The sequence below is a fragment of the Triticum urartu genome, unplaced genomic scaffold, assembly GCF_056163025.1.
Source record: "Triticum urartu cultivar PI428250 unplaced genomic scaffold, HENAU_Tu73 scaffold2, whole genome shotgun sequence".
Classification (NCBI taxonomy): Eukaryota; Viridiplantae; Streptophyta; class Magnoliopsida; order Poales; family Poaceae; genus Triticum; species Triticum urartu.
This window is the reverse complement of record NW_028260368.1, coordinates 4,314,411-4,334,718: the sequence shown is the minus strand read 5'-3', so window position 1 is coordinate 4,334,718 and position 20,308 is coordinate 4,314,411. Positions and strand designations below refer to the sequence as shown.

General features: G+C 36.6%; 4 non-coding genes across 4 annotated transcripts; 2 read left to right on the top strand and 2 right to left on the bottom strand.

Moving 5' to 3' along the window:
* Positions 1-1,504: 1,504 nt before the first annotated feature.
* TRNAF-GAA (transfer RNA phenylalanine (anticodon GAA)) lies at positions 1,505-1,577 on the bottom strand. The gene has a single exon. It is a non-coding gene; the product is annotated as a tRNA-Phe (tRNA).
* A 1,667-nt stretch (positions 1,578-3,244) lies between these two features.
* On the top strand, positions 3,245-3,317 carry TRNAT-UGU (transfer RNA threonine (anticodon UGU)). The gene has a single exon. It is a non-coding gene; the product is annotated as a tRNA-Thr (tRNA).
* Positions 3,318-4,536: 1,219 nt separating this feature from the next.
* TRNAS-GGA (transfer RNA serine (anticodon GGA)) lies at positions 4,537-4,623 on the bottom strand. The gene has a single exon. It is a non-coding gene; the product is annotated as a tRNA-Ser (tRNA).
* An 8,619-nt stretch (positions 4,624-13,242) lies between these two features.
* TRNAR-UCU (transfer RNA arginine (anticodon UCU)) lies at positions 13,243-13,314 on the top strand. Its single transcript has one exon. It is a non-coding gene; the product is annotated as a tRNA-Arg (tRNA).
* Positions 13,315-20,308: the final 6,994 nt, after the last annotated feature.

Below are 20,308 nucleotides of genomic sequence, written 5' to 3'. Positions count from 1 at the left end.
GTACTATTACAGGGGAATGTTCAGTACGGATTCCTATAGTACTGTTCGGGGAGTTGATAAGTTAATTCTGTGGATGTCTACTTGCCGGCTGCCCACCTAAACCGGAGGCAGTTATAGATGCCCTAACAAAACTTCGTAAGAAGATATCGCGAGAAATAGTTGAGGATCAAACTCTATCTCAAAATAAAAATAGATGTTTTACTACCAGTCACAAGCTTTATGTTAGGCGCGAGTACTCATACAGGAACTTATGAGCAAGAATTGCTCTATCAATCACCATCTACATTAGATATACTTCTGAAACTTTTTTCAATCCAAAAGTTCAGTACCTTCCTACAAATTAGTGAATTAGGAGAGGGGCTCTTTTGTGTAGAAAAATAAAAAGCAGGGCAATCTTTCAAACTTGCATCCGAAATGTGAAATATTTATACAAAGAGGGAGAGATGAAGACAATGCAGCAGGGTTGGTTATCTAATTGGCTAGTCAAACATGAGGTGGTTCATAGATCTTTGGGCTTTGATCACCGAGGAATAGAGACTTTACAAATAAAAGCAGGGGATTGGGATTCCATTGCTGTCATTTTATATGTATATGGTTACAATTATTTACGCTCCCAATGTGCTTATGATGTAGCACCCGGTGGATCTTTAGCTAGCGTGTATCATCTTACGAGAATACAATATGGTATAGATAATCCAGAAGAAGTCTGCATAAAAGTCTTTGCCCAAAAGGATAATCCTAGAATTCCGTCTGTCTTCTGGATTTGGAGAAGTGCCGATTTTCAAGAACGCGAATCTTATGATATGGTGGGAATCTCTTATGATAATCATCCGCGCCTTAAACGTATCCTAATGCCTGAAAGTTGGATAGGCTGGCCCTTACGTAAGGATTATATAACCCCCAATTTTTATGAAATACAAGATGCTCATTGAATGATAAGAAATTCATGCTCACTTATACAACACAACTCCAGATTTTATTCAAGTCAAGGAATATTTTTAGGTTCTTTTCCTAGATGAAACGGAATACCTATTTATAATTAATTCCTAATTATACAAAAGCATTCCAGATAGACTGAGCAAAAAAAGGGTTTCATTTGGATTCCCCTATTTTGAAAATCGCATATTAATTTCCTTCATATGAACAGAAAAATAGGATGACTCAAAGAAGTTCTCTACCAGGAACTTTGTACCGCGCACATTACTTAGCACAACTAGGAAAATAAGATAAGATAAAGATAAGCAAGACTAAAAAAATATTCGTCGGAATAGCGGAATACAAAATTAAGAAACGCAAAAAAATAAAGGGGAATCTCACCCCCTTCTTTATCATAAAGAAAAGATATATTTTAAAACTTCTTTAAAAAGAAAAAGAAGTGCCTCTATATTTATATTATAGATTTATCCACTTAGATGAATAAATATTATTAATGAATATGTATCACAATCCATCTCGAGGTATTTGGATCAATACCTATTCGGTGGATCTTTTTTTTTTTTTTCTCTGCCAGGAACCAGATTTGAACTGGTGACACGAGGATTTTCAGTCCTCTGCTCTACCAACTGAGCTATCCTGACCTTTTCTTGTGCATCATCCTAGTAGAGTATTTGTATCTATGTCAATTAAAAGGACTAAAAATTAATTAAAGTATTTCAAATTTTAAATTTGAAAATGGGGGGGGTAGTCCTATGCATTGTGCATGGTTTACTTAAATAAAACTTAAAAATAGAGTGAATAACCAAGATTTCTTGCCGATACTCTAATAAAAAAGAAATCTATTCAATGAATAGGATAAGATCCATTGAGTTCTCTTCGCATTCCTTTGTGAAAGAGTAGAATGAGAAAGCTAATGAATCTTAAACCCATTGCATTGATAAAAAGAAAAAAAAGTGCATTGATAAAAAGAAAAAAAAAAAGAGGATAAATAATAATAATATAGTATAGTTAGGGAATAAAAGAGGATTTGGGGATAGAGGGACTTGAACCCTCACAACTTATAAAGTCGACGGATTTTCCTTTTACTAGAAATTTCATTGTTGTCAGTATTGACATGTAGAATGGGACTCTCTCTTTGTCCTCGTCCGATTAATCCACTTTTTTAAAGATCTCGAAAACTTTGAATTTTAATTGAAGAATTTGATTATTCAATATTCGATTGGAGTGGATTCACAATAATGAAAAAAAAAAATTATGATATGAGTTTTTTATTTCATAATCATTATCATTTCTAATTTCATTTTTAAAAAAGATAAAGAACCTATATTATAATTAGAATATAATATGAGTTCTGTGATTAATCGTTTGCTATGTCAGTATCTATACGTGTTTATTAAATGTATAAGGTATAAAACCCCTCTTTCTCTAATTTAGAACTAGAAGGAATTCCACTAACAACACAACGTAATTAACTCGATTCGTTAGAACAGCTTCCATTGAGTCTCTGCACCTATCCTTTTCCTTTGTATTCTAGTTCGAGAACCCCTTGTTTTCTCAAAACACGGATTTGGCTCAGGATTGCCCTTTTTTAATTCCAGGGTTTCTCTGAATTTGGAAGTTACCACTTAGCAGGTTTCCATACCAAGGCTCAATACAATCAAGTCCGTAGCGTCTACCGATTTCGCCATATCCCCATTTCCCTCTTCTTTGAGACCAGGATTCCTTGTGTAATTTCATCCATCTCTTAGTTTTTTTTTTGAATCATTGAGTTCATCACTCAACGTAGTCTAGCAGTTCAGTTCGACTCTATTTGAGAGACCTCGCTTGCTTATTGCAATTCAGAATTGAATTGATTCTATCCTTGATGTATTTGCAATTCAATCCGAATCAATATATCCAAAAGTTTTTATCTCCCCCACCTCCCGTCTTACTTTTTTATAGTATTCAAAATTATACTATAACGCTTGATATTTATTCTTTTTTTCTAATCAGAATTAGCAATTTTATTTACTCTGACTCTATGTTCCCCTTAGTGAAATATTAATCCTCAAATTATTAACAAATAATAAAGTCTATAATGATCGAATGAAAATACCAATAAATTCTATAATTTTATTTTTTAATATCCTATAGTTAAGCATATCAAGCTAACTTTATCTTTAAGAAGTTTTAGTATTTTTTTATTTTTATAAGTATAACTTCAAATTTAGAACTAGTTAATAGCTAAGATTAATAACTAATATCTGAGATTTTACGGATTTCCTATACTATACCTATTTCTATTTGTTACACTATTTCCGTTATGTAAGCCCACTTAGCTCAGAGGTTAGAGCATCGCATTTGTAATGCGAGGGTCATCGGTTCAAATCCGATAGTCGGCTTTTTTTTCTCTATCGATGTTCTACGAACAAGAATCTCTTTTTTTCCGAATTAAATGGAGAATCCAGGATCTTTTATGTTTTTTACCTTACAATTTTGCTAGATACAAAACAATAAAATAAATAATATATATACAAAAAAAAAAGATTTTGATGAAATTCCATTTTTTGGGGTACTTTAGTTGATTTTACTCTGTTTATCCTGTAGTTTAATTCAGTTTTAATTTCGATGTATTCTGTAATGTAAATACAATGAAATTAATTGTGTAAAATGAAATTTCAATAAAATAAAAAAAGGAGTCTTCATGTCCCGTTATCGAGGACCTCGTTTAAAAAAAATACGCCGTCTGGGAGCTTTACCAGGACTCACTAGAAAAACACCTAAATCCGGAAGTAATCTTAAAAAAAAATTCAATTCTGGGAAAAAGGAGCAATATCGTATTCGTCTTCAAGAAAAACAGAAATTGCGTTTTCATTATGGTCTGACAGAACGACAATTACTTAGATATGTACATATCGCTGGAAAAGCAAAAAGGTCAACAGGCCAGGTTTTACTACAATTACTTGAAATGCGTTTGGATAATATCCTTTTTCGATTGGGTATGGCTTCAACCATTCCTGGGGCCCGCCAATTAGTCAACCATAGACATATTTTAGTTAATGGTCGTATAGTCAATATACCAAGTTTTCGTTGCAAACCCCGAGATATTATTACTACGAAAGATAACCAAAGATCAAAAGGTCTGGTTCAAAATTATATTGCTTCATCGGACCCGGGGAAATTGCCAAAGCATTTGGCGATTGACACGTTGGAATATAAAGGACTAGTAAATAAAATCCTAGATAGGAAGTGGGTCGGTCTCAAAATAAATGAGTTGTTAGTTGTAGAATATTACTCTCGTCAGACTTGAACTTAACGAAAAAAGGAAAGGTTCATAGAATTTTCTTCCCCTTCCCCTTTCCCCGAACTAAATCGCCCTAAGACCATTACCATTAATTTGTATTTTCCCATCAACTAGCTAAAATTGATTAACCCTAGGATTAGGATCCTTTTTTCTTTTTTCCTCTATGTGTATTTTACATACCACAGTAATTTGCTATAGAGAATTTCTAATTTCTATTAAATCAAAATAAGATAATATAAGATATTATATTATTGCTGGAAAAAATTGTTATTTGATTTGATACATTGTGATCCTTAACGTTGATGAATTAAGAAAAACGGAAAGAGAGGGATTCGAACCCTCGGTAAACAAAAGTCTACATAGCAGTTCCAATGCTACGCCTTGAACCGCTCGGCCATCTCTCCTACATAACTTATTATGGAAAATAAACTGAGTGAATAGCGAGTTTTCTTATTCCTGCAGTACAGGTACAACCGCAACCACTCGGGGGTTCCATAGTTCTATTGGAAAAATTCCTTTTGATCTAAGTGGAAGGATACAGGATTTTTTACTAGAAATTGCGCTCGCTATAAAATAAAAGTTTTAATTTGGGTTTTCCCGCAACTAAAGAAAAAGAAAATGGAAGAATTCTTCTTATTGCATAATAAAATAAAGAAACCTTAGAATTCCGTTTGCATAAGATACGCTACACCATACTATCGAAATCAAAAATAGGGTATGAGACAATTAATAACTTTGAAAACACGAAATAGTTGATAACATAAGTTGTTGTTCAGAAATAGGAAAGTGGAATGAAATCCAGTCTTAGTCAAATATTTCATATCTCTTCGTGTCCAAGCAGAAGGAAAAGGATACAATTTGAGCTGAGCGGAAAATCCATATCTCTCTTATCCATTTAAAGCATATGGATTTAGAGTAGAGCATATGGATCAATCTATTTATAATTATAAGAATCGAATGTGTTTGTTTTTATGTTATTTTGTGAAGGAATGAAAACAATTCTATATAGAATGGGTTGGGAATTATGCCTAGATCCCGTGGAAATGGAAATTTCATTGATAAGACCTCCTCAATTGTAGCCAATATTTTATTGCGAATAATTCCGACAACCTCAGGAGAAAAAAAGGCATTTACTTATTATAGAGATGGTGCGATTTGACTCTTTTTTTTGCTTTTTTTTAGCCCTACCTATACCTCAGTCTTACGAAAAAGAGAGGGGGGTTGGCATAGAGAGAACCAAATTTGTAAAGCAAACAAACCCACGCTTCGGGAAGGTGAGGCGAACTAACAATTCCTTCCGTCGTGTATCCTCGATTGATGCGGCTTCAGATACTTCAATTGTAGATTTGAGTATTGAGCGAAAGGTTACACCTACAGGATATGGTATGGTATGGATTACAGGCCAATCCTACTCTATTAGTATCCGTAGGCAGCATAGGGGAGAAAAGCACTACACCTAGAAATAGGAATCAACAAGAGAAAAACTTTGTTAGAAATTACCCCTTTCCTGATCGGTATCAGGGCTGGGAAGAATGGTTGGGATAACAAACAACCATCAGGTTTGTACTTTGGATACCCCTATAACCATCAAAGATCGTTGAAGTAGCTAATTCCTCTAAATAGGAGGCGTTGAGAACAAAGAAATTATTGGAGCTATCGTTTTCCTCTAGCATTAATAGAATTCATTGGTGTTAAGAAAAACCTCTTGTGGGAAGGTTGGCTAGAGATTTCTTGGAAAAATACCAGCCCCTTTCGGTTCATAATGAGACGGGACTAATTCTATTTTGATTCTATAGATTATTTCGCTTAGTACTATTATGTACAGAAGGGAGGAGCCGTATGAGATGAAAACCTCATGTACGGTTTTGGAACGGAGATTTTTTGAATAGAATGAACGACCGTAACGGATGTTGGCTCAATCCGAAGGAAATTATGCGGAAGCTTTGCAAAATTATTATGAAGCTACGCGACTAGAAATCGATCCCTATGATCGAAGTTATATACTCTATAACATAGGCCTTATACACACAAGCAATGGAGAGCATACAAAGGCTTTGGAATATTATTTCCGGGCACTAGAACGAAACCCCTTCTTACCGCAAGCTTTTAATAATATGGCCGTGATCTGTCATTACGTGCGACTATCTCCACTATAGAAAGAAAAAAAAAAAAGAGAGGATCAAATTTTCTAGTAAATACTAGAAAAAAAGGGCTTTCTACATAGGGATCGTAAAAACAACGATTTTTCCCTATCAGCTGTAGGAAGGAAGGACACTTCACGAGAATCAAAAAACGAAGAAAGTATGGCCTATACTACTACTCTATGGATAAAGTTTCTCAAATTGATAGAGAAAGCACCGTAAAGATCAATTAGTGAGCGACTGGGTCGATACAACTAAAAAAAACTGCTTACTTATCCCATGATATGGGGCAAAATTTAGGAATCCGCTTATGTAATAGAGCCGATCCACTAAGGGATTAAGCAGCGGTGTAGTATCAGATCCCAAAGATAGTAAGTTCTTTTTTCTTTCTTATGGAAAAAAGTCTTTTTCAAGGATTCTATAGAGATTTCATATATGAAACCGGGATAGTTACCTCTCAGAAAATTTGAACGAAGGCTCTATATCTATCTATGCTTCATTCTTCTGAAGGTGGGAAAAAAGATCAAACTGATTATTGATAAAAATTAGGGTTTGAAACTTAGGTAATTAATTTCTTCTGCTTAACCCAAGAACAAATTGGATCGATTTTTGATAAATCGAATTCAGTTAAGATAGGGGAAATTCAGATAGCAATTTCTGAGCCGTATGAGGTAGGAAACTCTCAAGTACGGTTCTAAGGGAAGGAACTTCCTATTCCGACCGAGGAGAACAGGCCATTCTACAGGGTGATTCGGAAATTGCGGAAGCTTGGTTTGATCAAGCTGCTGAATATTGGAAACAAGCTATAGCGCTTACTCCGGGAAATTATATTGAAGCACAGAACTGGTTGAAGATTACGAAGCGCTTTGAATTTGAATAAGACCATGCTCCTTCTTTTTCATAAAATGGGTGGTTTGGTTGTTGATCCATTAATCAAATAAATTAGGTCGTAAGATCGAATCAAGAATTTCATTATATCCATTTCTTATACCTTCTATTTTATATGATATTTCATAAGAATAAACCATAGGGATAGGGTCTAGAATAGAAGTAATAAAGTGAATAAAAAGAGGGGGCAATCTAAATATTGCTAATATATTAGGACCATCTTATTAATAATTCTAATGAGTTATCTTGGAATTTAGAATCAAATAAAAAACCCTATATTATGCTCAAGGAAAGTAGATATAGATAGGAGCTTATGCCCTCAAAAAAAATACACTAGTTTCTTAAATTAAAAATAAAAAAGATTTTTTTCTTACGTCGAGAAATATTTGTTTTTCAAGATAAACAATGTCCGTTAGGCACCTAATCTTTATGTCATAATAGACCCGAACACTTGCCTCGGATTGACTTCAATATATAATTGCTCCAGTGAATAACTAAAAAAAAAATAGAAGGATGGTAGATAGTAAAGAAAAGAACTAATCACAATATCTATCTTTCAAAATCTATCTTTCAAAATCTATCTTTCAAAATATATATCTTTCAAAGATTCACTAAAAAGACAGTTGGCGGGTCTCTTTGTATGTCTTGTCCGGAAAGAGGAGGACTTAATGATTATTCGTTCGCCGGAACCAGAAGTAAAAATTGTTGTGGATAGGGATCCTGTAAAAACATCTTTTGAGGAATGGGCCAGACCCGGCCATTTCTCAAGAACACTAGCTAAGGGCCCTGATACTACCACTTGGATCTGGAACCTACATGCTGATGCTCACGATTTCGATAGTCATACTGGTGATTTGGAGGAGATTTCTCGAAAAGTCTTTAGTGCTCATTTCGGGCAACTTTCCATTATCTTTCTTTGGTTGAGTGGCATGTACTTTCATGGCGCCCGTTTTTCCAATTATGAAGCATGGCTAAGTGATCCTACTCACATTGGACCCAGTGCTCAGGTAGTTTGGCCTATAGTAGGGCAAGAAATATTGAATGGTGATGTAGGCGGGGGTTTCCGAGGAATCCAAATAACCTCTGGTTTTTTTCAGCTTTGGCGAGCATCTGGAATAACTAGTGAATTACAACTCTATTGTACTGCAATTGGTGCATTGATTTTTGCAGCGTTAATGCTTTTTGCTGGTTGGTTCCATTATCACAAAGCCGCTCCCAAATTGGCCTGGTTCCAAGATGTAGAATCCATGTTGAATCACCACTTAGCGGGATTATTAGGACTTGGGTCTCTTTCTTGGGCGGGGCACCAAATTCATGTATCTTTACCAATTAACCAATTTCTTGACGCTGGGGTGGATCCTAAAGAGATACCACTTCCTCATGAATTTATCTTGAATCGGGACCTTTTGGCTCAACTTTATCCTAGTTTTGCCGAAGGAGCAACCCCTTTTTTCACTTTAAATTGGTCCAAATACGCAGAATTTCTGACTTTTCGCGGAGGACTAGATCCAGTAACCGGTGGTCTCTGGCTGACCGATATTGCGCACCATCATTTAGCTATTGCTATTCTTTTCCTAATCGCAGGTCATATGTATAGGACCAATTGGGGTATTGGCCATGGACTTAAAGATATTTTGGAGGCTCACAAGGGCCCATTTACAGGACAAGGCCATAAGGGTCTTTATGAAATCTTAACAACGTCATGGCATGCTCAATTATCTCTTAACCTAGCTATGCTAGGCTCTACAACCATTGTTGTAGCTCATCATATGTATTCTATGCCTCCCTATCCATACCTAGCTACTGACTATGGTACACAACTTTCCTTGTTCACACACCACATGTGGATTGGCGGATTTCTAATAGTCGGTGCTGCTGCACATGCAGCAATTTTTATGGTAAGAGACTATGATCCAACTACTCGATACAACGATCTATTAGATCGCGTCCTTAGACACCGCGATGCAATCATATCCCACCTTAACTGGGTATGTATATTTCTAGGTTTTCACAGTTTTGGCTTGTACATTCATAATGATACCATGAGTGCTTTAGGCCGTCCACAAGATATGTTTTCGGATACTGCCATACAATTACAACCTATCTTTGCTCAATGGGTACAAAATATCCATGCTACTGCGCCTGGCGTAACAGCTCCTGGTGCAACAACAAGTACTAGCTTAACGTGGGGAGGCGGCGAGTTAGTAGCAGTAGGTGGCAAAGTGGCTTTGTTACCTATTCCATTAGGAACCGCAGATTTTTTAGTCCATCACATTCATGCATTTACCATACATGTGACTGTATTAATACTTTTGAAAGGTGTTTTATTTGCTCGGAGTTCCCGTTTGATACCCGATAAAGCAAATCTAGGTTTTCGCTTTCCTTGCGATGGGCCTGGCCGAGGGGGAACATGTCAAGTATCCGCCTGGGATCATGTTTTCTTAGGTTTATTCTGGATGTACAATGCAATTTCGGTAGTCATTTTCCATTTCAGTTGGAAAATGCAGTCGGATGTTTGGGGTACTATAAGTGATCAAGGGGTGGTAACTCATATTACAGGGGGAAACTTTGCACAGAGTTCCATTACGATTAATGGGTGGCTTCGAGATTTCTTGTGGGCACAGGCATCGCAAGTCATTCAGTCTTATGGTTCTTCATTATCTGCATATGGTCTTTTTTTCTTAGGTGCTCATTTTGTCTGGGCCTTCAGTTTAATGTTTTTATTCAGCGGCCGTGGTTATTGGCAAGAACTCATTGAATCTATCGTTTGGGCTCATAACAAATTAAAAGTTGCTCCTGCTACTCAGCCTAGAGCCTTGAGCATTATACAAGGACGCGCTGTAGGAGTAACCCATTACCTTCTGGGTGGAATTGCCACGACATGGGCATTCTTCTTAGCGAGAATTATTGCAGTAGGATAGTGGCTAGGAGGATTTGAAAGGCATTATGGAATTAAGATTTCCCAGGTTTAGCCAAGGCTTAGCTCAGGACCCCACTACTCGTCGTATTTGGTTTGGTATTGCTACCGCACATGATTTCGAAAGTCATGATGATATTACTGAAGAACGTCTTTATCAGAACATTTTTGCTTCTCACTTTGGGCAATTAGCAATAATCTTTCTATGGACGTCCGGAAATCTGTTTCATGTAGCTTGGCAAGGAAATTTTGAATCATGGATACAGGATCCTTTACACGTAAGACCTATTGCTCATGCGATTTGGGATCCTCATTTTGGTCAACCCGCTGTGGAAGCCTTTACTCGAGGAGGTGCTGCTGGTCCAGTGAATATTGCTTATTCTGGAGTTTATCAGTGGTGGTATACAATAGGATTACGCACCAATGAGGATCTTTATACTGGAGCTCTTTTTCTATTATTTCTTTCTACGCTGTCCTTAATAGCGGGTTGGTTACATCTACAACCCAAATGGAAACCAAGCCTTTCGTGGTTCAAAAACGCGGAATCTCGTCTCAATCATCATTTGTCAGGACTTTTCGGGGTAAGTTCTTTGGCTTGGACAGGACATTTAGTTCATGTTGCTATTCCCGCATCCAGGGGGGAGTACGTTCGATGGAATAATTTCTTAGATGTATTACCCTATCCCCAGGGGTTGGGACCCCTTTTGACGGGTCAATGGAATCTTTATGCCCAAAACCCTGATTCGAGTAATCATTTATTTGGTACCGCTCAAGGAGCGGGAACTGCCATTCTAACTCTTCTTGGGGGATTCCATCCACAAACACAAAGTTTGTGGCTGACCGATATGGCTCACCATCATTTAGCTATTGCATTTATTTTTCTCATTGCCGGTCACATGTATCGAACTAACTTCGGAATTGGGCACAGTATTAAAGATCTTTTAGAAGCGCATACTCCTCCGGGGGGTCGATTAGGGCGTGGGCATAAGGGCCTTTATGACACAATCAACAATTCGATTCATTTTCAGTTAGGTCTTGCTCTAGCTTCTTTAGGGGTTATTACTTCCTTAGTAGCTCAACATATGTACTCTTTACCTCCTTATGCATTCATAGCACAAGACTTTACTACTCAAGCTGCTTTATATACTCATCACCAATATATTGCAGGGTTCATCATGACAGGGGCTTTTGCTCATGGAGCTATTTTTTTCATTAGGGATTACAATCCGGAACAGAATGAGGATAATGTATTGGCAAGAATGTTAGACCATAAAGAAGCTATCATATCTCATTTAAGTTGGGCTAGCCTCTTTCTAGGATTCCATACCTTGGGCCTTTATGTTCATAACGACGTCATGCTTGCTTTTGGTACTCCAGAAAAGCAAATCTTGATCGAACCTATATTTGCCCAATGGATACAATCTGCTCATGGCAAGACGACATATGGGTTCGATATACTCTTATCTTCAACGAATGGCCCCGCTTTCAATGCGGGTCGAAGCCTATGGTTGCCCGGATGGTTGAATGCTGTTAATGAGAATAGTAATTCGCTTTTCTTAACAATAGGACCTGGGGATTTCTTGGTTCATCATGCTATTGCTCTAGGTTTGCATACAACTACATTGATTTTAGTAAAGGGCGCTTTAGATGCACGCGGTTCCAAATTAATGCCAGATAAAAAGGATTTTGGATATAGTTTTCCTTGTGACGGCCCAGGGCGCGGCGGTACTTGTGATATTTCTGCTTGGGACGCATTTTATTTGGCAGTTTTCTGGATGTTAAATACCATTGGGTGGGTTACTTTTTATTGGCATTGGAAACATATCACATTATGGCAGGGCAACGTTTCACAATTTAATGAATCCTCCACTTATTTGATGGGATGGTTAAGAGATTACCTATGGTTAAACTCTTCACAACTTATCAATGGATATAATCCTTTTGGGATGAATAGTTTATCGGTATGGGCGTGGATGTTCTTATTTGGACATCTTGTTTGGGCTACTGGATTTATGTTCTTAATTTCCTGGCGGGGGTATTGGCAGGAATTAATTGAGACTTTAGCATGGGCTCATGAACGCACACCTTTAGCTAATTTAATTCGCTGGAGAGATAAGCCCGTGGCTCTTTCCATTGTGCAAGCAAGATTGGTTGGATTAGCTCACTTTTCCGTGGGTTATATATTCACTTATGCAGCTTTCTTGATTGCCTCAACATCAGGCAAGTTTGGTTAATTTAGTTTGTTTTTTTGTACTGTATCAGCACCTAGTTCATTACTCTTGATAGAGAGGGAGGATCTGCCTTTTTAGATTTCTTTTTCTATTTATTTTTCCATCTAGGATTAGAACCGTATACTTGGTAATAATAGCAACGACACATTATGGCAAAAAAAAGTTTGATTCAGAGGGAGAAGAAGCGGCAGAAATTAGAACAGAAATATCATTTGATTCGTCAATCTTTAAAAAAAAAGATAAGAAGCAAAGTTTCTCCCTTGAGTTTGAGTGAAAAAACGAAAATGCGAGAAAAATTGCAATCCCTACCGCGTAATAGTGCACCTACACGCCTTCATCGACGTTGTTTTTTGACCGGAAGACCTAGAGCTAACTATCGACATTTTGGGCTATCCGGACACGTACTTCGAGAAATGGTTTATGAATGTTTGTTACCGGGTGCAACAAGATCCAGTTGGTAAGGATAAAATACCCTTTCGTATTTGTATGGATTTCTGGAATTGATAATCATAGAGGAGCCCTCTTTACCATTCTGTATAAATGGACTATTCTATTTGTATAGATATTGGTAGAGGGGCGTATCCAACCCTCTTTTATCCACTAGTTACCCCTCTTTAGTTTAAGAGTATAGAGCAGTTTGGTAGCTCATAAGGCTCATAACCTTGGGGTTGCGGGTTCGATTCCCACTACCGCCTCCATACTCCTTCTTTATGATATATGCATGATATAATATATACATCATGCATTTGTATCTGGATTTTTTGATTTCCTAAAAGAGTTTTGGTCTAACAGTTTTTTCTCGGAAGAAGCAAAAAAATAAAAGAAAGAATAAAATATGAAAGAAAAGCGTCCATTGTCTAATGGATAGGACAGAGGTCTTCTAAACCTTTGGTATAGGTTCAAATCCTATTGGACGCAATCTTATTTCTATCTATTCTTTAAATAACTATACTAAACTAAAAACAAAGAAAACTTTTTTGCATGATTCAAATGAAAAAGCTTTCTCAACGATTCCTATTCTACTAACAAGAGTAGACATGCAAAATTTATTTGTTACTGAAGAGAAAACCGTTCCAGCTGTTCCTGAATAGCTTCCTTCAAAAGGATTTCCGCTTGCTCGGTGAATGTCTTGCTAGAAGATATAATTTCTTGGAATTGAGGTTTAGTATCTTTTAGATGTTTACGTAACTCATCCAGAAATTTATTTACCTGTTCAATTTCTAACGAATCAAGATATCCTCTTGTTCCGGTATAAATAGTAGCTATCTGCTCTTCCACTGGGAGAGGATTTGCCTGGGATTGTTTAAGCAATTCCCTTAATCGTCGACCCCTTGCCAATTGATTCTGACTTGTTTTATCGAGAGCAGAGGCGAATTGTGCAAAGGCTTGTAACTCTGCGAATTGCGCTAGTTCCAATTTTGATTTGCCAGCTACTTGTTTCATGGCTTTAATTTGAGCCGCGGATCCTACTCTGGAAACAGAAATACCCACATTAATAGCGGGTCGAATTCCGGCATTGAATAGATCCGCAGATAAGAATATTTGTCCATCTGTAATGGAGATTACATTAGTAGGAATATAGGCGGAAACGTCTCCAGATTGAGTCTCAACTATTGGTAAAGCGGTCATACTTCCTTCGCCTAAAAGAGAATTTAATTTAGCGGCTCTTTCTAAAAGGCGTGAATGCAAATAAAAAACATCCCCTGGATAAGCCTCACGTCCGGGAGGTCTTCTTAATAGAAGGGACATTTGGCGATAAGCTTGTGCCTGTTTGGAGAGATCATCATAAATTATTAAAGTATGCCGTTCGCGGTACATAAAATACTCAGCCAGGGCTGCTCCCGTATAAGGAGCGAGGTATTGTAATGTAGCAGGTGAATCCGCCATTTCAGCTACTACAATAGTGTATTCCATGGCCCCCTCCTCATGGAAAGTAGTTACTACTTGAGCTACGGAGGATGCTCTTTGACCGATAGCTACATAAACACATATTACACCTTGCCCTTTTTGATTGAGAATTGTATCTGTGGCTACTGCTGTTTTGCCAGTCTGTCTGTCCCCAATAATTAACTCTCGCTGACCGCGCCCTATATGGGATCATCGAATCGATAGCAATAAGCCCTGTTTGAAGAGGTTCGTATACGGAACGCCTGGAAATTATACTTGGAGCAGGAGATTCAATTAAGCGAGATTCGGAAGCTATAATTTCGCCTTTCCCATCAATAGGTTTAGCCAGAGCATTTACAACACGACCCAAGTAAGCCTCACTCACGGGTATCTGAGCAATTCTTCCTGTTGCTTTTACAAAACTTCCCTCTTGTATCATCAACCCATCGCCCATTAATACAATCCCAACATTTTTGGATTCCAAATTCAGAGCAATACCCCTAGTACCTTCTGCAAATTCGACTAATTCACCTGACATTATTTCACCAAGACCTATAATACGAGCAATCCCATCCCCCACTTGAACTACGCGACCTATATTCTCAATCCCTACTTTCCTATTATATTGTTCAATACGTTCGCGGAGAATTTTATGAATTTCGTCGACTCGAAGGGTTGCCATTAGTGTTTCTTGACTCTTTTTTCGGAAGCAAGGGGAAAAATAATGCCTAAATTCTAAACGAAAGTAGAAGTTCAAGGCCTAATTAATTTAATTATTTCTTCCATTCCAGGGACCCGAGAATGCCAATATTAGCACGAATCGTACGGAAATGTAACTCGGTATTCAAACAACTATTCAGAGTTCCTAGAGCTCCTTGTACGGCCTGTTGGAAAACCCGCTGTCGGACCTGATTCATTGCCCTTTGTTTTTCAAAATAAAGGGTTTCGTTTTTAGACTTTTCCAATTGTTCCAAACTAATAGAAGTAGCATTAATCAAATTTGCTTTTTCTCGTTCTATCTCAGAGTATCCATTCATTCGATACTCATCCGCTTCTAGTTCGACTTTCTGTAATCGAATCCGAGCTTTTTCGAGTTGCTCAATGGTCCCTCTACGCAATTCTTCTGAATTTCGAATAGTACTCAAGATCCTCTGTTTTCGATTATCTAATAAATCTTTTAATGAAAGTAGATTATTTTGTAAGTTTACAACTTTTATGATCTCTTCCCGAACCAAACATGAATCTTTCGATTCATTTGGCTCTCACGCTCCTTTTTTTTTTTCTATAGCTATTTCCATATCTTTTTTTTAAGTAATGAGCCTATCCTCTATCTTCTTTTTTATGTTTATATTTCAATATACCGAAACCTATATAAGACTAGATAAATATTAAGAGGACTCTTCCGCCTAGATAAAAATATATCATGGTCAGCAAAGTTGTTTCTTTATTTTTATTTGCCCTCTAGTTAATAATTTCAATTTCATTAAGAAAAACTAACTAAATAAATGGAAAATGAAAATTAATAGAATTCTTTTTTATTTTTTTTTTCTTCAAATCCAAAAAATTTCTCTTTTTTATACATAGGTCGTCGATTCGGCATTGGTTAAAAAAGGGCAGGGTGCCCCCTTTTTTTTCTAGTAAATAGTTCAAACCATTTTATCGATATGAGTGTTCTATATCAGATAAATTTTACATTAGCTATTTCCCGTTTAAATTGGTACTAATACTAATATAGTTGTAGAAAGAGTACCTCTTTTTGCCTGGACTTCAAGCAGTTTAGCTTTAACCGTGTTAATGGTCTCACATTCTTGGTTTATAGAGAATCAAAGTTGATTTACCAATGAGTCGCGAAATGCTATGGTTCTTCCATATGATTTCTGAATTTATTCAGAAGTAATTCGTCGAGATCGTGCACCCTTTTCTTATTTATCCGAAAAATACTAAAAAATATTATAAAGTGCAGCCGGATAGATCCAATCTATTCTTGAAATAGACAACTCGCACACACTCCCTTTCCAAAAAAAATCAAAACACCAACCACTACAGTTAGATTTATTAGATTTGTTGCTAAAATATCGGTATTAAGCCCGAAACTGCCAGCGGATGGCCAGTGAGCTAAAAAAACGAAAGAATGGGTTACATTTTTCATATGCTCTCCTCTTATAGATAGGACGAACAAAGAACAAAGTTTTTCGATCACTTACTTCGCTCGCCCTTTTTTGATCGGTTTTTTTAATGCAAATAGATTCAATCTAGTAATTTCTTTTAGATTAAGTCTTACGTCTTGTTTGACCGGTGAAAGACTTCCTTTGTTGAAATGTTCTGTTCCCAAAATTCCTAAAATAAAAGGAAAAAACTTTCCACTTTCCTAAACTAAGGACGGGAAATAAGAAGGTGAGCATATCTTCTAAATTAATAATACTCAACTCAGCCCTTCCTAGAATGGGGTATTATCTGTCCCGATAAATAGATAATTCCAGGAGTAATAAATAGGAGTAAATTAAATAAAGTATTGATATAATTGGAATTGTGGAAGCAAATACCAATTTACTAAAAAAAGAAAAAAGTATCTAATCGAAATCGAAAGAATTTTTTTTTTAAGATTAAACAAAAGGGTTCGCAAATAAAAGCGCTAGTGCCACAACTAGTCCATAAATTGTTAAAGCTTCCATAAAAGCTAGACTAAGCAATAAAGTACCTCGTATTTTACCTTCTGCTTCTGGCTGTCTCGCAATACCTTCTACAGCTTGTCCTGCAGCAGTACCTTGACCAACTCCAGGTCCAATAGAAGCAAGCCCTACGGCCAATCCAGCAGCAATAACAGAAGCAGCAGCAATTAGTGGATTCATGGTGAGTAGTTCCTCGTGTCAAAAAAAAGAAATGGTTAAGGATACAATCAACCAATAAATTCTTACTTCTAAGCTCTATTGGGGAGAAGTAAAGTAACTAAAAAGTACAAATTGAAATCAAATTGAAATGATAATGTGAATTGTCCGAACTACATAGAAGGGAATTCCATATCCATATATCGGATTAGATAATGAATCTAACCTAGGAATATATAATATAATATCCTATATATATACATTTGTTTCTTCTATTTTGTTTGCATATTTTCTCATTTTCTATTGAATCGGATTCTAAAATCATTGCTTAAAGTGGAAACCTGCATAAAAGAGGACTCCACTTATAGACATTAAGGATATTATAGTATAGATCTAGCCTGACTCCACCCTCCTTAATGCATATATACTTTGAAAATTCCATAATATAGTCTATTCTATTCTCTCTCCTACAACTCTAGGCTATATATTCATACGCATTTCTAACTATTTTTTTGCAACCAAGCAGATTATCTGGAACCATGCATGAATTGAGCTAAGCTGCAAAAAAAAAAAATACTATTTCCAAAAAGAGTCAATTCAATGATGACCCTCCATGGATTCACCTATATAGGCTGCGGCTAATGTTGCAAAAATAAGAGCTTGAATACCGCTTGTAAATAATCCAAGAAACATGACCGGTATAGGGATTACTAAGGGGACTAAAGAAACAAGAACAACAACGACTAATTCATCCGCCAATATATTCCCGAAAAGTCGAAAGCTAAGCGATAATGGTTTTGTGAAATCTTCTAGGATGTTAATTGGTAAAAGGATTGGAGTTGGTTTAATATATTTCTCGAAATAGCTCAATCCTTTTTTGCTAAGACCAGCATAAAAATATGCCGCTGACGTGAGTAAAGCTAAAGCAACAGTAGTATTTATATCATTCGTGGGCGCTGCTAATTCCCCATGGGGTAACTCTATAATTTTCCAAGGTAAAAGAGCACCCGACCAATTCGAAACAAAAATAAAAAGGAACATAGTTCCAATAAAGGGAACCCAGGGACCATATTCTTCTCCAATCTGAGTTTTGCTCAAGTCTCGAATAAACTCAAGGACATATTCAAAAAAATTCTGACCGTCGGTCGGGATGGTTTGTGGATTCCGAACAGCTATGACAACTGAACCTAGCAAGATAGTAATTACGACCCAAGAAGTGATGAGTACTTGGGCATGAATTTGGAAACCTCCTATTTGCCAATAGAAGTGTTGGCCTACTTCTACACCCGATATATCGTATAACCCCTTGAGTGTTTTAATGGAACAAGGTATAATATTCATATTGTCCTCTGATAAAAATTGAACTTCAAAAAAGGAATTCTTTTGATTCAACCATCTCTTTCTCAACTCAGCAACTTGAAGTATTAATCTTATATTTAGGATACCAAGAAAGCACATCAGATCATAATATATATCAATACCCTCTAATATATATCAATATTCCCCTTCTTTTTTCTATGCAAAAAAAATTCTATGCAAAAAAAAAGATATAGTAAAGTAAGTGATTCCATAAATTTACGCAGTTGCCCAAGAATTCACTATATATTCTTAATCAACGATTTCTTATATAGAGAGAACGGCCCTCACAAATTGAAAATACTAATTTGTTAAGAATCAATCGAATTGAAGTCATAGTGTCATCGTTGGCTGGAATCGATATATTCGCGAGATCCGGGTCACAATTTGTATCGACTAAAGAAATAGTAGGAATCCCCAAAATGGCACATTCCCGAAGAGCTATATACTCTTTTTGCTGATCAAGGACGATCACAATGTCTGGCAATCTCGTCATATATTTGATCCCGCCGAGATACCTTTGCAAAGTAGATAATTTTCTCTTCAAGATTGCCACATCTCTTTTTGGGAGATGGTGGAATTTTCCCATTTTTTCTTCTGCTCTTAAGTCTCTAAATTGAGAAAGTCTAGTTTTCGTAATCGACCAATTCGTTAACATACCACTGAACCACTTTTTATTAACATAATGACAACGAGCCCTTATTGCAGCTGATGCTACTAAATCTGTTGCTCTTTTTTTGGTACCAACAATTAAGAAACTTTTTCCCTGACTTGCTGCATCAAAAACTAAATCACAAGCTTCTGATAAAAAACGAGCCGTTCTAGCGAGATTTATAATATGAGTACCTTTACGCTTTGCCGAAATGTAAGGGGCCATTTTAGGATTCCATTTCTTAATACCATGACCAAAATGAACTCCTGCTTCTATCATCTCTTTCAAATTAATGTTCCAATATCTTCTTGTCATTTTTTCCACACTTCCTTTTTTTTAATCCTACCATTCCATTACGGAATTTAGTTCTTTTTGAAGATTAAGAAAGATCCGAAATAGCTTGAAATAAATAATAATTGTTCCGAGAGAACCTTGTACTAAGATAAGAGTTGGCCATTGATACATGGTATAAACATAACCACCTTAATGAATTAACTGACTTGTTTTACTTATTAAAATAAAAATCTTAAAAATCTAAAATTTGACCTGTTAGTGTTCTAAGTTCAAAAGTCTAGTAAAGTAAAAAATATTTTTATGGGGGTTCTTATGTCTCATAAAAATTGTTTGTTACGTCAGAATCTGAAGAAACTAATTCTGTATGGAGAAACAAAAAATCTCTCATTTCCGACGCGAATAGATTTTTTTTTTTTATTTCGAAATAAAGGTTCTTGTCTTGTGGGGAACGATGCACAAATTTTTGGAATCCGGTACCAACAGGTATAATCCCCCCCAGAACTACGTTTTCTTTCAAGCCTTTCAACCAATCAATGCGACCTCGTAGGGCAGCTTTTGCTAAAACTCGAGCAGTTTCTTGAAAACTTGCTTCAGATATGAAACTTTGGGTATTCAGGGAAGCCCTTGTTATTCCCAATAAGATTGCCCGATAATAGATCGATTCATCCAAAGCTCGTCCTGCTCGTTCCGCTCGCAATAGTCCGATTAATTCCCCAGGCGAAAAAACATTAGACATTCCATCTTCGGAAACCCGCACTTTTGATGTTACTTGGCGTATAATAATCTCTATATGTCTATTATGGATCTGTACCCCTTGGGATCGATAAACCTTTTGGATTTTATTAACCAAAGAGATACGACTTTGGGCTATGGTTAGCTCAGCTCCAATCAAGAATCC